We start from the raw sequence: 20,059 nt of genomic DNA, 5'->3' as shown, positions 1-20,059 counted from the left end.
TGTGATGGTTATAGAAGGGGGGAGGGGCTGCAACATACTATCTTCTAAGCAAGGCATGGACATTGGAACAATGGACTCAGAGCAGTGATGCGTATTGACAATGGGTCCATAGAAGTCATGTCCTCCGAATAGTCAACTTTAGAGGGAGAAGGGCCCATAGGGACCTAGCATATACATATACTATTACTCTATTGGCAACACACAGATTCTGGGGAAAAGGGGGGCATGATATCTGTTTGTGTACCCATCGAAAATGCCAGCAAGCTCAAATGACTAGTTCTAAATTCAGGATCACATACGTAGCCTTGATTAAAATTCATAGAACACACCAGACACACATACAGGTGTGGGAAAGCATACACATGCATACATGCATACACACACAGATAGAGATGAGAGAGACAGAGAGAGAGAGAGAGAGAGAGAGAGAGAGAGAGAGAGAGAGAGAGAGAGAGAGAGAGAACATAGATGAGGGGATAGAGATTTGTAGGGAGCAGGTGAGTAGAGTAGAAGAGGGAGGGGAGAGGAAATAGGGAAAGAGCAAAAATACAGTGTACATGTGTGAAAGTACATATAAAAAACAAAAATGAGAAACAAAATGTAAAAGAACAAAACTAGTAAGAAGAAACGATATATATTTTTTCTTCCTCTTTTAAAAATTTAAGTTAGAAACGAGCTTGTTTCACGTGTCAATCTCAGCTCCCTCTCCCTCCCCTCTACCCCATCCTCCCCACAAGCTTCCCCAGTCCCCCACCTGTTTTTCCATGCTTATATTCCTGTATTTACTATCACAGAATCAACAAATTGAGCTGTTCCATCACCATAAGGGATTCTGTCACAGCATCCTTTATAGGTGTTGCCTTCCTTCCTTTCCTCACACCACAGGAGCATCTTTTCTAATTTTCATTCCTACAGTTGTGCCATTTCAGGTCCAGATTGTATGCAAGATTCTGATTTTTCTCTCAGCACAAGGCCTTCAAGGCTGATTAAGTTGTATATAGCAGTACTTTGTGCTTTTGACTGATTGATACTGACATGGATGTTTTGTTTTGTGTTACAGAATATTTACGAAAGGGCTATGTGTTAAAGACTTAGTTCCCTGGTTGATGCTAAGAGGAGGTGATGCCACTGGAAGGTGCAGCATACCTTTGTAGATGATGGGTCACTTGAGAGGACCTTGTTTTTTCTCCTTACCTGAGAATGGGGTAAGTATTCATTTCCACAAGTCTCCTGCATAATACACATTACCACCTATGGACACAAAGCAATGAACCAGCCTGAGGTTTGGCTAGAACCTCCACTCCCACCCAAATCCTTTCACTCTAATTCATTTACCTTTCTCAGGTGTTTCATTAAGTAACGGGAAACTGCAGTGCAGTTAATTCATATACATCTGGATTCCAAAGTAAGGTTGTCATAAGAGGCTTAATCATTAGGAGTGCAAAGTTATATATAGAAAGACTGTTTTCACAGCAAAAATGTATTTAAAACTTCTTATTTACTCACTAGAATGTTGTTAATTAATAAAGCTATGTTTTAAAAATATTACAAAGTCATGAGATTAACAACTACCTTGTATGCCATCCTAGAGTCTCCATCCAGTGGCTGATGGAAGCAGAGGCAGACACCAACAACTAAATACTGACCTGAATTCCTGCAAACCAGTTGCAGTGAGGGAGGAGTGATGAGCAAAGAGGTGAGGGCCAGGTGGGTGACACCCACAGAGACAGCGGACCTGAACAAGAGGGAGCTCATGGACCCTAGACTGATGACTGGGATGCCAGCGTGACTGATCCAGAACCCCTGAACGTGGATGTCAGTGAGGAGGCCTTGGCAATCTATGGGGCCTCAAGTAGTAGATCAGTATTTATCCCTGGCATCTGAATGGACTTTGGGGGTCCATTCCACATGAGAGGATGATCTCTGCCTGGACACATGGGGCAGGTCCTAGGCCCTGCCCTGGATAATATTACAGACTTTGGAGATCCCCCATGAAGGGCCTCACCCTCCCTGGAGAGTCGAGTGTTGACTGAATTAAAATAAATAAATATAATGCAAAAATATTACAAAGGCAGTTTTTTTGGCTTCTTTTTGGATATCATTTATTTGTCAGATGCGATATAAATACAGATAAGGACACTCATTCATCTGGCAAGACCTATCCTAAGCATATTGTATACACAATGATCCTGAGGTAAATACTGTTACAAATACACCACAAGGGCAGTTTTTATCATTTGAAAAGTGTCTATCAATAATTATTTAAATAGTCACTAATCTGACACATTAAAATTTGATACAACTTATTTTAAAATGTATAGATACCTTTGGTATATCCTAATTATCTGACGTATTATATATTTAAGATAACAATATGATATAAATGGCATACTACATTATACTTATCCATATATATAAACTTCTAAAAACATGGTGTTATATTTTATAAGGGGTAAAATTAGTACAAAAAACATTATTTCTCTTTGTGTTCTTCTTCATCTTATGAATTTTTAAAATGTTAACCTATTCTCTCATTTGAAATTAAAGTTTTAAACAAAATGATAAGATTTAAGTGAGAAAAATGGACCTGCAAATACAATTTAAAACTCCAAGAACAAAACTATAATAAGTTACTTTATAAGTACACAATTAATATGGCAGGGGATTGATTTATATTTCTTGTCCTCCCCACTCCTCTCTCTCAGTGTGCATGACAGAGAGAGAGAGAGAGAGAGAGAGAGAGAGAGACCTTAAAATTTAAAATTTATGAAACACAACCACAATGAAAGCAGCACTCTCCTTTATATTTGCGGCAGAGAGTACAAAAGTCTGATATTTCTGAGAAGATGCAAATTGAAATATCTTTTTCTTTAAATTCAGAATCATTTTCCTTAAAACTTTTTTCTGGCTGGAAGACAATTATTTAATTATGCTGGAGAAAAATCACTGAAGGGACAAGAGGAGACAATAGTTCTGTATGCAATTATTAGCGGCTGAATGCGATTATTAAAGGATCACATTTAAAATCCTGAAATTCAACAACCATATTATTTTCTGTTCAGCGTCTATTCAGGATAACTCTAAGAAGTTTGAATATCCCTATTAGTTAGTGACTGTAATAGCTACCTTGCATGATACAATAAAAACACATTCACTGGGTTAATCGGTTTTAATTACTTACTTATCTAATAAACACCTTCCAGTAGCACATTTCAATTCTGTTATCATCAGTTCCCATCACTTTAATTTTAGCAGTCTCCCTACACTTCTACCACAGAAACTAATACAACAAAAGAAAACATTAAACTGATGCAGATAAACTAAGTATTGCCTCCTATTTTGATGGTTGGATTACATGCTATGTAAGTTTATTAACCTTGAGACCTGAGCTCTTTAGTGTTATCTTAAATATCATGAGATTATGTTTACATTACATAAATAAGAAGTATCCCTATGTGGTCACTTGCTAAGTTTCTTAATACTTTTGGAATAATTTTACTATTCTGAATTAAACACCCATAGGTATATATAATTCTACAAACGAAATTATTAAATTATTTTTTTAATTAGCTAATATTTACCACTTCTATGGTTAAGAGTAACATTTATTGCCTTAGCCATTGGCTCTGCTGTTTTATACTTCTGCTCATTTTAATCTCCACAAAATTATTCATAGTAGGTAGTATAGAGAAATAAAATTTTGGGAACAGTTTCTACATTTGAGACCAGTGACAATGAAAGAAGGTGCCATGAAGATTGTTATGAAACTGAGTGAGGTGATTTTCAAGTATTCTGATCACCTGTTGGAGTTCCCAGGGTGCACTCCAGATTGCTGAGTACAATCATCTGGCCCTTGGTGTTTGTGATGTAAGAATATTTTCCAGTGTCAGCTCATTTACTGAAACTTTGGGTCCATTAAGTTACAGTCTTAGGACCTATCAACTAAGGACTATTTAGACAAACTTACAATGATCTGTATTTAAAGTATTACATTAAAATCTGTAAATCCCTGAAAATGATAGTGAAAATTGTTCACCTTTTATCCAAGCACTACATGGGGCTGAACAGTGACAACTATTGCTTGTAGGATCAGAGGAAGACCTCTTTGTTCTTGGCACTCAGAGGTGCTGGGGAACGGTTGATGGAAGGCACAACAGGAAATGGTTTCTTGGGAAAGGTATGAAGCATGTTTAATTACAGTTGACTGTGGGCTGTCCTTTGTCTTCTAAGTACTACTAATCTACTACTCCCCTAACACCCTTTGTCTTTGGTTAACCTTCTTCCTAGTTATATTCATTGTCAAGAAAGACCAGATGAATAACCCTGTAGCTTAGAAAGAAATAAATATTTCCATGACACTATTAACCACCAGGAAGAATAGAATGGAAGAGAAGAAGAAAATTTCATTGTCAGGTGGACTGAAATTGAGCTCAGAAATGCATTCTATGACCACAAAGAGCTAAGTAATTTTCTGGGGTCTTTATTTCCTTTTGAACATTACTAGTTGTCAGGTAGTGTGAGGATTATATATAAAATACATAAGACTCTTAAGTACATTGTGTAGAATCTAACCCTCCAAGAGTGGTAGTTGATTCTACACATATTAAAATGGGAAACAGTTCTTCAGTCATATTGTCTACAAAATGAATAGTATTGAAGGATACATTACACAGTATCTAAACAGCATAAAATGTAAATCTAGTTTAATTTGAAGTCAAAATACTAATATTCTAAAATATATCACTTGAAATGAATCAAACTGGTTATTTTTTATTTTTATTGAGTGTAGAATTTATCAAAATATTCTTTTACTGGATTCATAACAAACTTCCTGATCAGTAACTTCCCTTTTTTGGTTTATTCAAAGCTCAAAAAGATGGGCAAAAGAAAGAAGAGTTTAGCTAATTTCTTAGCAATGCAAAAGTTCAAGGAAAGCAGCACTCCATGAAATTGCAGATTATCTTCAGAGAGTGAGGAAGCATCCCTGATTTCTGATGCTTATTACAAAAAGATGTAAAGTAGTGAATATTTTAACAGAAACGTTTTTTAGTAAGTGACTCAGGAATGCAATAGATGCAATGATGTTACTGATATTTTGGTAACACGCCATTCTTTCATGGCATTATCTTCTTTAAAATAGCAGTAAGTTAAAGAGCTCTTTAAAGGGCAAATAGAAAGCAAGGCAATAAAACAAAGTGATTAATCCCCAAGGAAAAATACTCTGTGAAACAAAAAGCTAAGGTGAGCAAGCAGTAATTTCCAATTACTTTCTGTTGTCTAGACTGTGTAATGAACAGGGGTTCCTTAACTAGAACAAGCAAGTTTTCAGCTCAGGGAAATCTTAAATCAGTGCCATAGGAGTTGAAGGGTCATTTTAGAACCCGTCTTTGATAACATCCAGCAAAAAGCTGAAAATTTTGTTTTTAAAATATACTGACAACAGAGGAACTATAGTAAATATTTCTGCAAACTAATAAGAGAAAGCAGATACAGATCTATTTCCAACTAACATGTTATCCAACTTTTCCATCTCATATTATGTCTGTATTCTATTTAGCTCACTCAATTCAACTTTATTGACCTGATAATATGATTCTGTGAAATACCACGTCATGATGGTACCTTCAGAGAAACAATGACAGACAAAATACAAACCAAGAGAAGACAAGCTGTGCAGATTGCACCTAACAAAACAATTGGAGTTTTAAAAAAAGTCATTATGACTTTAAATATATTGAGAGAAGGTGTGACTTGTGAAATACTGATCATTTAAAATAATATCCAATAGTTAAAAACGTAAGACTATCTAAGTGCAATCATTGTGCTAATCATGCTGCTTTACTTAACCCAAATGAAATAAAAATAAAATAAACAAAAAAAAACAGTAAACTATCCTTCTAACAAAGATCTTAAGCTGTTTCCACCTTGCAAGAATGTTTGCAGAAGGCGGTCAACTTTGGTACCCTCTCACTAGAACTGGCATGTTTAAGTTTTCAGTGAAGGGGCTGTGAATAATCAGACATCTCCCTCTTCCCCAGATCTGATAGGATTGGAATGTTAAGACCCAAGTTTTCTTCCAATACAACTTCACATACTCAGAAAGGAACAGCAAAACTTCTTTAATAACTAGGAGAAAGTCTGTTCATTCTGAAGATTAAATTTTAACTCCTTTTTTTGTCTAAAAATGTGTTCTTTACATAAATGAGTTGGTTTCATTTTTCCTCAGTCCGTGCAAGTGAAGAGCAAACTCTGAAACCACTATGCCTTTCTGCAGACACATTGTAGTGGATAGTGACCTAGACAACACTTTTCTGGGACTTGGTCTTCTAGGATTGTTGCTTTCATTGCCAAAGCTTCAACTGCTTCAACTGCATGCTTCAACTGCAAGCTACTCCCACAATTATGGTTTCTCTGTATGTTCTATTCCTATATCCCATGCTTATCCTCAAGCAAAGATGAACAATGTAGTATCAGAAGTTAGGCAGTGGCCTCCTGTCATTGGTGGTGCTGGAACGTAAAATCTGTTGTCAGGTCTCTTTGTAGTAGATGAATAACTTCATGTCTTTGCTGAAACATATTTTATTAGCTTCCACTCATATAACATGTAAAATCTCATTGTATCCAAGATGTTTTCCTGTCAGAAAATAACTTCACATAGGTGATGTATGGTGCCTAAGAGGAGGTGAGTAAGTGACTTATGGTTTAAGCAAAATGTGATGCAATTTGTAAATGAGACTGCATAGTTAAAATATACCCTGCTCCCTTTTTAGAAAAAATTAGAAAATAAACTCTCACTGAGTGAACATTATCTCTTTATTTAAATGAAACATAAGAGGCTGAATCAGAGTTTGCATTTCTTGGTGATCAAATCCTTCCCTTGTTTCAAGAGAGTGGCATCAGCATGTAGCACTGGATGAAAAATAGTAATAATAGATTTCTGCTGGGTTGACTGATGGTCTTACAGATCCATTGTTATCAAAACACAGGTTTCCATTATGGTAAATGTTATAAATCACGTGACGATCATCTTCTTTCAGTTTCTCCCTCTCTTCGGTGATTTCATCTGCTGCCTTGTTATATAAGGCCTTTACTATGCTGAATGAAGTATGGTAGTTGTAGTCCTAATTTGTTTAAAAATTGTTACCCATGCAGAATTTTATCATATGCCACTTTATCATCAACTAAGAGGCCCATAGGATTTTTTTCATTCATTCTATTAAGGCATCTTATTATGTTGATTGACTTGCTTATGCTGGATCATCCTTGCATCCCTAGGATAACTCCTACAGGACCAATCTTTTCAATATGCTGCAGGATTTGGTTTGATTATGGCTAATTTTAAACAGTTGTAAATTTTTATTTTTATGATAATAATATGAGAACAAAGTCCATTATAAGGTTTCACCTTTACTGTTAGCAGAATAATATAAGCAGAGTAAGGGGCCACTGTGTGTTAAAATTATGTATTTGGACATTGTTGGGGGCATTTGTGTGCTTGTGTATGTACACATTTAAGAGTTTGGTTTGAGTCTCAGTCCACTTTGGACTTAGATTTTGAGTAGTGTGGGATCTGTTAAGTATTTAAGGACTATTGGAGAGGCACTAAATTAGTTTTCTGGCATGAGATGTGTAGAATCTGAAATGTCTCCCCCAGGTTTGACTTTTGAATACTTGCCTCTCAGCTAGTAGCAATAGTTATTGTAGAAACTGGAAACCATGAAGGCAGAAATTGATGGTTGAAGTAGGTCAGCAATAGTGTACTTTATTTCCGTGACTCAGAAGTTATTTCAGCCATTGACAAAAGAGACCTAGATTCTTAAAATTTGTCACACTTACTCACTTCCTGCCTCCAGATCCATGACCACATATACCACACCACACCACATGTTGCCACCACCATAGACTGAGTCAGTCTATCATGCCCTCTTCAGTGTCACAGACTAAAATCCCCTGAAATTATAAGCCATAAATTTACCTCCTTTTTGACAACAGGGACAGTTACTTGCCAAGTTGAAAGACTCTACTTGCCTGCCATATAGATTCTTGGGCAAGCCTTTGAAGTTTTTATTCTCTTGGTTTTGTTAAAGATGTGGGATAACTTATCTTAATATGAGAAGAAATTCTAGATTCTACAGTGATTTGAGCATTGACTTGTATTCATTGTCCTCCATGTCTTGACTGTGAATGCAGTATAACCAAATGCTTCAAGTTCATAACATCTTGGATTACCTACCATGATGGACTGTACCCCTGAACTATGAGTTATAATAAGCTCTTTCCCATGAGATGCTATGACCAGGGCACTATTTTCACATCAGGAAAATAAAACTAAGACAAACCTTAAGTACTTTTATCACAGCAAAAATAAAACATAAAGTTCATATATTAAATATACACTGTATATTATATAATATATAATAGACACATATTAAGACCAAATACTAACTAAATTAATGTACTGTATATGAAGAAAAGTAATATTATGTAAAGAGATTTCAATGTAAGTAGTACCTTAAATTAATTCTTGTTTATGTGTGCTTCACTAGATTCATTACAATGGTTTTAACTTAATGGTGTTTAGCAAAAATTAAAATCCAAAATAATTCCAATGATCAATAATTTAATTGTTTAAGTAAAATCTGGTAAATAAAAAGTAGATTGAATATAACTTATAAAAATTATAATGCATGTATATATCTGACTCTCCCTAAATGCATATACATATATGAGCACAAAAATATTACACGTGTGTGTGTGTGTGTGTGTGTGTGTGTGTGTGTGACTCTGCCATTAGCAACGTGTCGCTCTAAAGACACATACAGATGTGGCAACTAAAGGGCTGAACTGTGTTGCTAACCATACCTACTTTGGACATGACTAGAGACAGGACGGTGAACTACTCCACTAGCCAGGCCCGCTTTTGGATATGGCTAGAGGCCTGTATTGAGGAAGGAATAAAAGACCAAGCAGCAAAGCCTCTCACCCTCTTTTTGGCTTCTGGTTCGGTAACAGAAAACTACTTGACTCATCTGGGTTGCTCATTTTCTTTTGTGAGTAATTTCTACAATAAACAGTTCCTATACCCTCAACAGGTGTGCCGTCTATTATTGCAGCATCACATATAACTTATAAAAATTATAATGCATGTATATAGATGATTCTCCCTAAATGCATATACATATATATTTATGAGCATAAAATATTACATATATGTGTGTGTGTGTGAACAGAAATCTAAAATGCAGTTATGGGATTAGGTGAATAAAGCAGTTGTTAAAATGTCACATAAAAATTCTTATATAAAAATATTGAATCTTGGCACACTACTCCAATACAAGCCCACTCCTCTATCAGAGGTCATGATGGCATTCAAAGCCCCAGGTAAGACCCACCCTAGACATCCAAGGTTTCCTAAGGTCCCACACAGCTTCCCAAATAACACCCCTTCCCTTTGCCTCCATGCCCCTGCCTACAACTCCAGCAAAAGCCAACTGTTCTACTGGAGGCCACACAGTTATTCTGAGCCCCAGGAAAAACCCACCCACAAATAATCAATGCTTCTTCATAGCCGACCTAACTTCCCCAACAGCACCTCCTTCCCTCATCTCCATATTCTGGTCTACTACTCTTCCAGAGGCCATGTGAGCTTCCAGAATCCTTGTACACCAGAACCCAGAGGTAACAACAGCACTGAAAACCCCAGGGCCCATGCAGGCTTCCAAAACCCTAGTGGAGACATCCTACTGGACCCAAGGATTCAAGAGTCTCTGGAACCACAGGCACTTGTGGCAGAAGGCTATCCATGAAATCGAAAACAACGGAAAGAACATCCATACAATAAAGTTAAAATTTGAAATCAACACTTAAATCTATAATTACCCCAAACCTAGATGCCTAGATACCAGTGTATGAACACAATCAATAATAGCCAGGAAAATATATCACCACTAGACACCAGCTATCCTACTGCAGCAAGCCCTGAGTATTCCAAAACAGGTGAGACATAAAAAATGACCATAAAAATCAAGTATATAATAATAATAAATATCCTTAAAGAGGAAATGGATAAATCTCTTAAAGAAATCCAAGAAACACAGTGTCATGAAATGAATAAATCCCTTAAGAAAAAACAGCAAACAAACAGGTAAAGGACCTGATAATAGAAATAGAAGTAATAAAGAAAACACAAACTACGGGAACCCTGACAATGAAAAATCTAGGTATGTGAACAGGAACTACAGACATAAGCATAACCAACAGACTACAACAGGTAGAAGGCAGGCTCTCAGTTATTGAAAAAATGATAGAAGAAATTGGCACATTGGCGAAAGAAAATGCTAAATCTAAAAGAATTGCTGACACAAGACAGCTACAAAATTTGGCACACCGTGAAGAGATCAAACTTAAGAATAATGGAATATGAATGAAGAAGGAAATTCTAGTCCAAAAATGGAGAGTTTTTTTTAAACAATGGAATCTTGAAATTTGCCAGCAAATGGACAGTACTAGAAGAAACCATCCTGAGTGAGGTAACCCAGTCACAAAAAGACAAACATGGTATGTCTCACTGATATATGGATTTTAGGCATGGATCAGGGAAGTGTCAGCCTACAACCCCACTGCCAGGGAGTCTGGGAAACAGGAAGGACCCTAAGAGAGATAAGCATGGTAACCCAGAGAAAGTGGAATAAGAAAATATCTCCTGAGCAGATTTGGAGCATGGGGGGAGGGGAAAGGGATCTAGGAAAAAGACAGGGAGAAGAGGTTGGGAGAGGAAGACTTGTGGGAGCAGGAAGGTTGAGTCAGGAGAAGAATAGAGACTAGATGAGAGATACCATAATAGAGGGAGTCATTTTAGGTTGAGAAGAGATCTGGCATCAGTGAGATTTCCAGAGATCTACAAGGATGACACCAACTGGCAAACTAATCAATAGTGAAGAAACTACCTTAAATGCCCTTCCCTGATAATGAGTTTGACACTACCTTATATGCCATCCTGGAACCTCCATCCAGTGACAGAAGCAGAGACAGACACCCACAGCTAAACATGGAACTGAACTGAAACCAGTGACAGAGAGGGAGGAGTGATGAGAAAAGGGGTCAAGATTGGACTGGTGAAACCCAGCGAAACAGCTGACCTGAACAAGGGGGAGATCTTGGACATCAGGCTGATGGCTGAGAGGCCACCATGGGACTGATCTAGACCACCTGAAAGTGGGTGTCAATGAGGAGGCTTAGGCAACCTAGGGGCCTTTGGGTAGTAATTCAGTACTTATACCTGGCACACAAATGGACTTTGCATGCCTATCCCACAATGAGGGATGCTCTCTCATCCTGGACACTTGGGGGAGGGCCTAGCCCCTGAATCAGGAAAGGATGAGACTCCTTCTGCACCCACTGGAAGGAGGGATGGGAAGAAGACAATATAAAAACACATTCAATAACACAAAAACCAATATCACACCACCAGAGTCTAGGGATTCTACACCAGCAAGATCTGAACATTGCAACGTTGATGAAGCAGAAGAGAATGACCTTAAAAACAACTTCATGAAAATGATAGAGGCCCTCAAAGAGGATATGAGAAAATCCCTTAAAGAAATGGAAGAAAAAACTAACCAAAAAATATAAAAAATCAACAAATATCTGAAAGAATGCCAAGAAAAAACAATCAAACAGATGAAGGAAACCGTCTAAGACCTGAAAACTGAAATAGAGACAATAAAGAAAACACAAATTGAGGGAATGCTGGAAATATAAAAGCTGGGTAAACAATCAGGAACTACAGATGCAAGCATAACCAACAGAATACAAAAGATGGAAGAGAGAATCTCAGGTATTAAAGATACACAAGGAGAAACATCCACCAAAGAAAATCTTAAGTACATACAAGAAACCCCTGACATAAAATATCCATAAAATATGGGACACCGTGAAAAGATCAAACCTAATAATAATAGGTATAGAAGAAGGTGAAGAAACCCACCTCAAAGGTGCAGAAAACACATTCAACAAAATGATAGAAGAAAACTTTCCCAACCTAAAGAGACAGAGAGTCTGGCACAGAACTATGTTTATTTAAAGAAAATATTATTGCTTTTTTAACTTACATGCATTCTTCCCAAATAGTTATAAGATGATAGCATATAAATATTTGTAACGTTCCCTGGGCCTAGCAATTTTATGAGAAAAATTGTCAAATGTGTCTTTACCAGGCGACTATTATTGAGACAGGAAGGGTGGCATGTGCTATAAAATTATGGAAACTTCTGGTTAACCTCATTAATGAACTTCAAAATTCTATCTGGGTAGAAGAATCTTTCTAAGCACAGGGTTACCCACAACAACCTTGTGCCAAGTTGGCAGGCTTAGATCAGCTTGTAATTGTAATTGAACCGGGAAGTGAGTATTTATATGCTGATCTATTCAAGTTTAATTCCATTGCAAAACAGGTATTTGGAAGGATGAGAATCAAAAAGAATCATAAGGAAACAAATCTTGAATAAAGATTCAATTCTCATTAACTTTCTGTCTAATACTCTTCCACCAAAGAGAATTCTTGATTATCAGCACGACTAAAGAAAATCAGTGGCATGGCTGGAGAGATGGCTCAGAGGTTAAGAGCACTCGTTGCTCTTCCAGAGGTCCTGAGTTCAATTCCCAGCAACCACATGGTGGTTCACAACCATCTGTAATGAGATCTGGTGCACTCTTCTGATCTGCAGAAATATACAGGCAGAACACTGTATACATAATAAATAAACAAATCTTTAAAAAAAGGAAAAACAAGAAAAAAGACAAATAAACCAAAAAAAAAGTTTAAAAAAGAAAATCAGTGGCTTACATGTAAGAAAAGTGCAAAGTATTTCAATATGTAAAATTTTAAAGCTCCCAAAACTCTGGAGACTTTGTCTGTACTCAGAGGTGAAAGTTAGGAAGGATTGCTTAAAATGAAATGTTTCAAAAAGGAAAATAACTAAAATACCCATATACATTTTAATAAAGCAGGTTGTCACATAACAGCAACAATAATTAAATTTCATAATTTATTTCTTAAGTAAAAAGACTGGGAGAAAATAAATTCTTTAGACAAATTATCACAATATAATATTTATGGCTAAAGGCATGGCACACAGATTTCTAATTTAACAAAGACTAACAGAACTACTTGTGTAGACATAAAAGTGCAAGCTTCATATGTTCTTCTGGGGCAAACATCTTTCAGAGCATACCATATTAATAAAAATTAATATTCATAATAATTAAAAATAATAAGCCATGCAACACATGTTATAATATACATATACATTTAAAATTCCACAAAATTGTTAAACTTTGTATGCATATTATTCTGTTTAAAAAAATCCTAATTTCTGCTCTTAAAATTAGGAGCATGGGGGAGGGGAGAGGGAACCAGGAAAAAGAGAGGGGGAGAAGAGCAGGGGAGAGGAAGATATGGGGGAACAGTAAGGTTGAGTTGGGGGAAGAATGGAGGAAACCTGAATGAGAGATACCATAATAGAGGTAGTCATTATAGGTTAGAGGAGAGAGCTGACACTAGTGAGATTTCCAGAGATCTACAAGGATGACACCAACTGACAAACTAAGCAATAGTGGAGAAACCGCCTTAATTGCCCCTCCCTGATAATAAGATTGACAACTACTTTATATGCCATCCTAGAACCTTCATCTAGTAACTGATGGAAGCAGAGGCAGATACCCACAGCTAAACACTGAACTGAAATCTTTGAACCCAGTGGCAGAGAGGGAGGATTGATGAACCAAGGGGTCAAGACTGTGCTGGTGAAACCCACAGAGACAGCAGACCTGACAAGGTAGGGCTCTTGGACCCTGGACTGATGACTAAGAGGCCAGCATGGGACTGATCCAGACCCCCCCTGAATGTGGTGTCAGTGAGGAGGCCTCAGCAATCTCTGGTAGTAGAGCAGTGTTTACCAAGGTGTAGAATGAACTTTGGGAGCCCATTCCATATGGAGGAATTCTCAATCATCCTGGACATATGGGCCTAGGCCCTGCCCAGAGGAAGTGACAGACTCTGGAGATACCCCAGGGTGTGGGAAATGGGTGGGGTTTGGGTGGATTGGTAGAGGGACAAGTGAGGAGGCATGGGAGAGGGAGCTGGGGTTGGCATGTGAAGCAAGAGCAAGGGAAGAGAACATATAGTTTAACCTTCTGAATAGAAAAACAAAAATGTAAGACCCGTAAGTTTAGAGAAATTTTCTGTAATTATCCATCCATGTATATTTACTGTATAAATATGGCATGTGTTGTGTTATTCATACAAGAGAAGTTCTCATTTTTTTATTGAAGTCCCAATCAAATGAATGGGAGAGGGGATTACAAGTTACAATAAGCTCTGCTATTAGCTTTTTATTACTTGATCCTTGGATTTGACACAGATTAATTTAAAAAATAGGTATGATGAAAATGATGTAATAATATTGTTTTACTAAACATGTGCAGTTCTTACAGTATGTATCTATTGCTAAGAATCATACACATGGGAAAACAGACATTGACAACAATAACATGTGCCTGTGTACTGGGTTCTACTGAGAAGTGTCCAATCTGCTGTCTTGCTTAGAGGAGTTTCCAGTATAAATTGTTACATATCTTGAGACAGAATTGATCAACATGCATAGAATTAACATATCCAAAGGTTAAGTTCTAAGCCATAGCAATAAACCTTAACATGCCGGAATAAGTTATTCCCATAAATATAGTAACTTTGAATTTTTTAAGAAATAAGTCACAGTATTTCCGGAATAGCAAATAAAAGTAGAGATAGTAATCTGAGAAACAAATCTCCAATAAGAAGGCAATCACTATTCATTCATGTGAGTTCTACTTAAAATTTTCACAGCAAACTATATTTCTTCTAAAATTTAGGCTTTTGCTTTTAGAAAGGATGTGATTTTATCAATGAGTTTAGGAAATACAAAGATGTAGCATTTTGTTGTTCATTATTATTAATTTTGCTTTCATCTTATAATTATGAAAATAATTTAATCCATTGCTTTATAAATGTAAAACAAATATGACTTAAGATAATATCATTTTACAAAATACTATTGCCTGAAAACTACAAAATAATAGTGTATAATAGCTTCAGGTAGTTAAACACTTCAAAATGATTTAACTATTCTGTTTTTAGTTGTAAGTTCTAAGCTTCAACAGTAACATTTGAGGTGAAATTTCAAAATTGCTTTTTAAGGCAAAATCATGCAACAGTTTTAAATTTTTACTATCTCTTTTTTGGGGGTTGTTGAGGTAGGGTCTTGGTCTGTATCCATGGAAGCCTGAACCTAATCTGTAGCCCTGTCTAAACTAAAGCTTCTGGCAATCCTCCTGCATCCACATCCCAAGCGTAAGATTACTTTAATAATCCACTATTCCTAGAACAGAAATTGTAAAATAATATTTGACAGGTTTATCATTACTTTAATTGCAGTTACCTACATAAACATAATAAAACAACCTCACATGAATTTCATACTTCAACTAAATACCATGCACAATGCACATTTTATGAAGTATTTAAGAGTTCTAAAAGTTTGTTCCATTGGATAGAGTCTCCTAGACCCAAAAAGAAAAAATATTGTATGTATTCTCTTATGTGTAGATGTGAGCTTTTAATCCTTTAATAGGTATACTATAATCCTTGTAACTACGGAGGGTACATTTATGATAGGCTACTAGAAGGGAGGGGAGTATCTCCCATTAAAGAGAAATAAAATGTATAGTTATGGAGACATGGGGGTGGGGAGTACCAGCATGGGAAGGTTAAAAGAAGAGAGGAGAGAAGAGGGGGCCTAAAGGAGAGAAGATGGAGGACAAAATGGAAAGCTAGAAGTTTTTTTAAAAAATATATGTATACAAAAGGAGTCTAAGTGGATTCACTGAATAATGGGGGAGACAAGCATCTTTTTTGCCACCGAGAGAAACATCTGGTGCCAGGAATGCATTGCATCTAATTGACTTGTCTTCCAGACACAACAGGACTGACACATATGTGAATTCATGAAGACTGGCAGCATGCACATGGCCTGTGCAGGTTCCAGATGGATTGGGTCCCAGTGGCCAGAGGGGGAAGTAGATACAAGACCCCATCACTAACCAAGAAGATGTCTTCAACTGGTATCATCTGGTAAACGAATTCATTGCAATCTCACTAGAAATGTTAGCCACATTTAGGGCAGTACCCATACCCAGCAGTAGATGGCCAACACAAAATGAACAAAATTGTATTTTTGTAAAATTTTTCTCATTTTTTGAGGGGGGAATTTTCCATTTATTTGTCTTTTGCTAATATATTATGGTTTCTCATTTTGTGTTTTTATGAGTTTTGTTTTTCTTGTGTTTTCTTGTGTGTGTGTTATTTTAAAAAATACGGTTTGTGGTTTTATTTCTTGCCTATTTGTTTTCTAAAAAGAGAGAGAAAGAAGGTCCAGAGGTAGTGGAGTAGAAGTGGTAAGGCTCTGGGAGGATTTAGGGAAGGGAAACCATAATTAGAATATACTGTATAAAAACTTATTTTCAATAAAAAAGAAAACTTCAAAGATATAATTTCGCATCTATCACGTCATAATTCACAATAAAGTCGGTATGCTATATTATTTATCAGTGACTGAAAGTAGCTAAATAGAAATTAGTGATAGCATGCAAGAGCTCAGACCTGGCAAGCTTCAAGGTTGTTAGTGAACGGCTTCTGCACTTCAGTCAGTCTCAACTCTGTAGCTCCTACCAGGATGTAGCCTCACTACCAAGAAGAGAACTCAGTAGGCAGATGTTGCAGCTCCATTGTGAAGTATATTCTCAGAATTTGATGGACTCAGCAAATTTGGTTTGGCATCAAGACCAAACCAAATAAGACAAGAAAAAAGAAACTCGCTGAGTGGTTCTAGAGCATGCCTGTAATCCCAGCACTCTGGAGGCAAAGGCAGAGGCAGTGGCAGAGGCAGAGCAGGCAGATATCTGTGTGTTCCAGACAAGCATGGTCTACAGAGTGAGCTCCAGGACAGCCAAGGATACTCATAGAAAACCTGTCTCAAAAAGAAAAAAGAAAAAAGAAAAGAAAGAAAGGAAGGAAGGAAGGAAGGAAGGAAGGAAGGAAGGAAGGAAGGAAGGGAGGGAGGAAGAAGGAAGGAAGGAAAGGAAATGCTCCATACTCGATAATCATATTCAACATGTCTATAAGATCAGAATGAAACTCATAGCTTTTGTCTAGGAGAATCATCTCATTTTTCACCATTGATAGCCATTACAAAGTTTCCCAGTATTTGACATCTTGCCTCATCCCATATATGTGTACACACGTAAGTCCATTGTTTTAGAGACATTTTCATTTCCACAACAGTATTTGAAATGTTCTGATAAACTAAACCTTTGAACATTTATATTTTTGCCTCAATATGTTATACAACAGCTGAGAAATCCATATAATATTTCGACCTCAGTGTTAACAGCAGAAGGTTTCTTGGTGGGGCACATGAGAATGAGATTGATGGATTGAATATGGAGTTGTTCTCTCCCTGCAGGTCGACTGTGGTCCCTGGAGGTCTCCATGTCTTTCTCTGGAACTTGGCTCTGCATACTGATCAGTCAGCCCCAGGAGTGAAGAATAAAATCCATACACTGTAAAACATAGTTTGTGTCTATTCTGTATGTGGTGCTCACACTGTTTGTTGGAAATGTGTTTGCATTAAGGCATGTGTATGTGTGCATGGAGATAAAATATCTATAGTCAGGGCTCTAAATCATTGTTGGGTGAGCAACATCATGCTGTACAAACATGCTATGAATTCATAACACAGATCATGTGAAGCTGTCATGACAGAGAGTGATAAACATGATTGTAGAGGTGATGGGATTTTTTAATTCTAAGGCTATTACAATGAATTACATGACATTTGGTTAAGTATTTAATCACTTCTGACATATGTAAGGAGATATTGATTAAGCAATAGATCATTTAACCATCTCCTGAAAAACAGGAATCCATCATCTATCCTCATTCATGCAGTCACAAAAGTATTTTGATTGTTATAAATCTTTCAAAAGACATCTGCTTCTCACTATTAAAACTTGGTATTTATCAAAGCAATCAAACTGTTATCCAACATTGTAACTATCTTCTTAACTACTTCTAACCAGAGTATTTTTCTCAATCACATTTCACTATGCCCTTAGAAACATGTTACCCTGTAGATCTAGAGATATAGATTCAATTTTCATGAATAAAAGACTATTTTAAATGATATATATTATGTTTTCAACACCTATTTATTATGTGTTTTTATTTTTACAGCTGTAGATTGTCTCTGAGGAAACTGACTTACTGTGCATGGCCACTCAGCTAATCAATGATAGTGAGTACTATACTTACTACAGACCACTTGCCTTTCACAAAACTGATGCATTAACCATTTTACCATGCAGTGATCTCTTCATGAAAAACAAGGTAAAGATACAAGTGTTTCAGAATTCAAAGACATATCCTAGGATATCCTAGGTTTACAATCAAGGACCTATATCGAGATGTATTCTTTCTATCATATTTCTATATAATAATGGCCCTATTTCTGTTTGAATATGCCTAGTACCAGCATTGTTCTTCCTTCTACTAGTAGGAAGGTTCCTATCAGAAGCTTTTACTATTTGCTTCTACTTTTATCATCTGGAGAATACAAGATGACTTTGGTGCTTCTTCTACTGACTGGAACATTATTTCTTAGAACAAAAATATAGGAATAACATAACTACTGTTTTCAGTACTTTCAAAATGCTACCATTAACTTAAAAGCAAAGTATGCCTTATTTAGATGCACATATTTGGACTCCTATGTAATGAATATTCCAGTATACTTATGACATCAATGCATTCCATATATATATAAAATGTATTATGTATTGTCATCTAGCCCAGAGATATAGATCTTGGTAGCCAGCAGGATAAACATATAAGAAGATGAAAAAGATCAACTATATCAAGTGTTCTCAACTGTCACTTTTTCAAGGTCTCAAAATGTGTTAAGCATACTTATTTTACATACCCTAAATTAACCATATACAAATGGGGACAATTATAAAGTATAATATTCTACTGACTAAGCATCTAGAAACTTTTCACCTGAAGGGACAAAAATAAATAACCAGATAAAACACACAACGTCATAGTTTAGGGACAGACAATCTTTGCAGACACAATGTCATTATAGGCTACACTTTTAGAAGCAGAACAAATGACACACAAGAATCTCACAAATATTGTATCCACTCTACATAATTCATAACCTAGATATGCTATTTTCTATGCCACAAATAAATGAAAACAGAGCCCAGAATTTGTTGTTTTAAAAGTAAAACATCTCTTTAACCACAAACAACAACAATAATATGTATTAGATATAATACAGACTATAATAAATGTGTATACTCTCTCACATACACAAACACACACATAATGAACTAATTATTGCCATTAGACAATGTTTTACACTCAACAACTGAATTATAAGAATGTAACAATATTTGATTCAATAAATTACCATTTTGTTAATAGTCTATAACATCATTTATAGACAGGATAGTTTCTATACTAATTATAATTGTATGACATTGTTTTTTTTTTAAAGTACCCAGTGGAAAAAGTGGGCACATTCTCATACATCATGGATTCTACCCGGGATTTCTTTTGTTTTGTTTTGTTTTGTTAGTTGTTGTTTCTCAATTAGTGATTGATGTGGGAGGTCCCAGGACATTGTGGGACTTCATATCCTTGAGCTGATGGCCCTGGGTTCTCTAAGAAAGCAGGCTGAGCAATCTATGAGGCCCAAGCCAATAAACAACCCTCTACCACGGACTCTGAACCTGCTCCTGCCTCTAGATTCCTGTCCCATTTGATTTCCTGTTTGATTTCATTTAATGATAAACAGTGATGTGGAAGTGTAAGCCTTCCCTCCCTAAGTTGCTTTAAGTCATGGTAAGTTTCATCACAGCAACACCAACCCTCTCTAAAACAGTTGTTGAGCCTATTTTA

At 36.4% G+C, this 20,059-nt stretch overlaps 1 protein-coding gene across 4 annotated transcripts in view; it reads right to left on the bottom strand.

The window, feature by feature from the left end:
• Lingo2 (leucine rich repeat and Ig domain containing 2) overlaps nt 1-20,059 on the bottom strand; it is a 1,146,222-nt gene that overhangs the window by 372,305 nt on the left and 753,858 nt on the right. The gene's annotated exons all lie outside the window — the stretch shown is intronic.

Source organism: Mesocricetus auratus, unplaced genomic scaffold (assembly GCF_017639785.1).
Source record: "Mesocricetus auratus isolate SY011 unplaced genomic scaffold, BCM_Maur_2.0 Super-Scaffold_6730, whole genome shotgun sequence".
Taxonomy (NCBI): domain Eukaryota; kingdom Metazoa; phylum Chordata; class Mammalia; order Rodentia; family Cricetidae; genus Mesocricetus; species Mesocricetus auratus.
The sequence above is the reverse complement of the archived record's forward strand: the minus strand, read 5'-3'. Positions and strand labels throughout refer to the sequence as shown.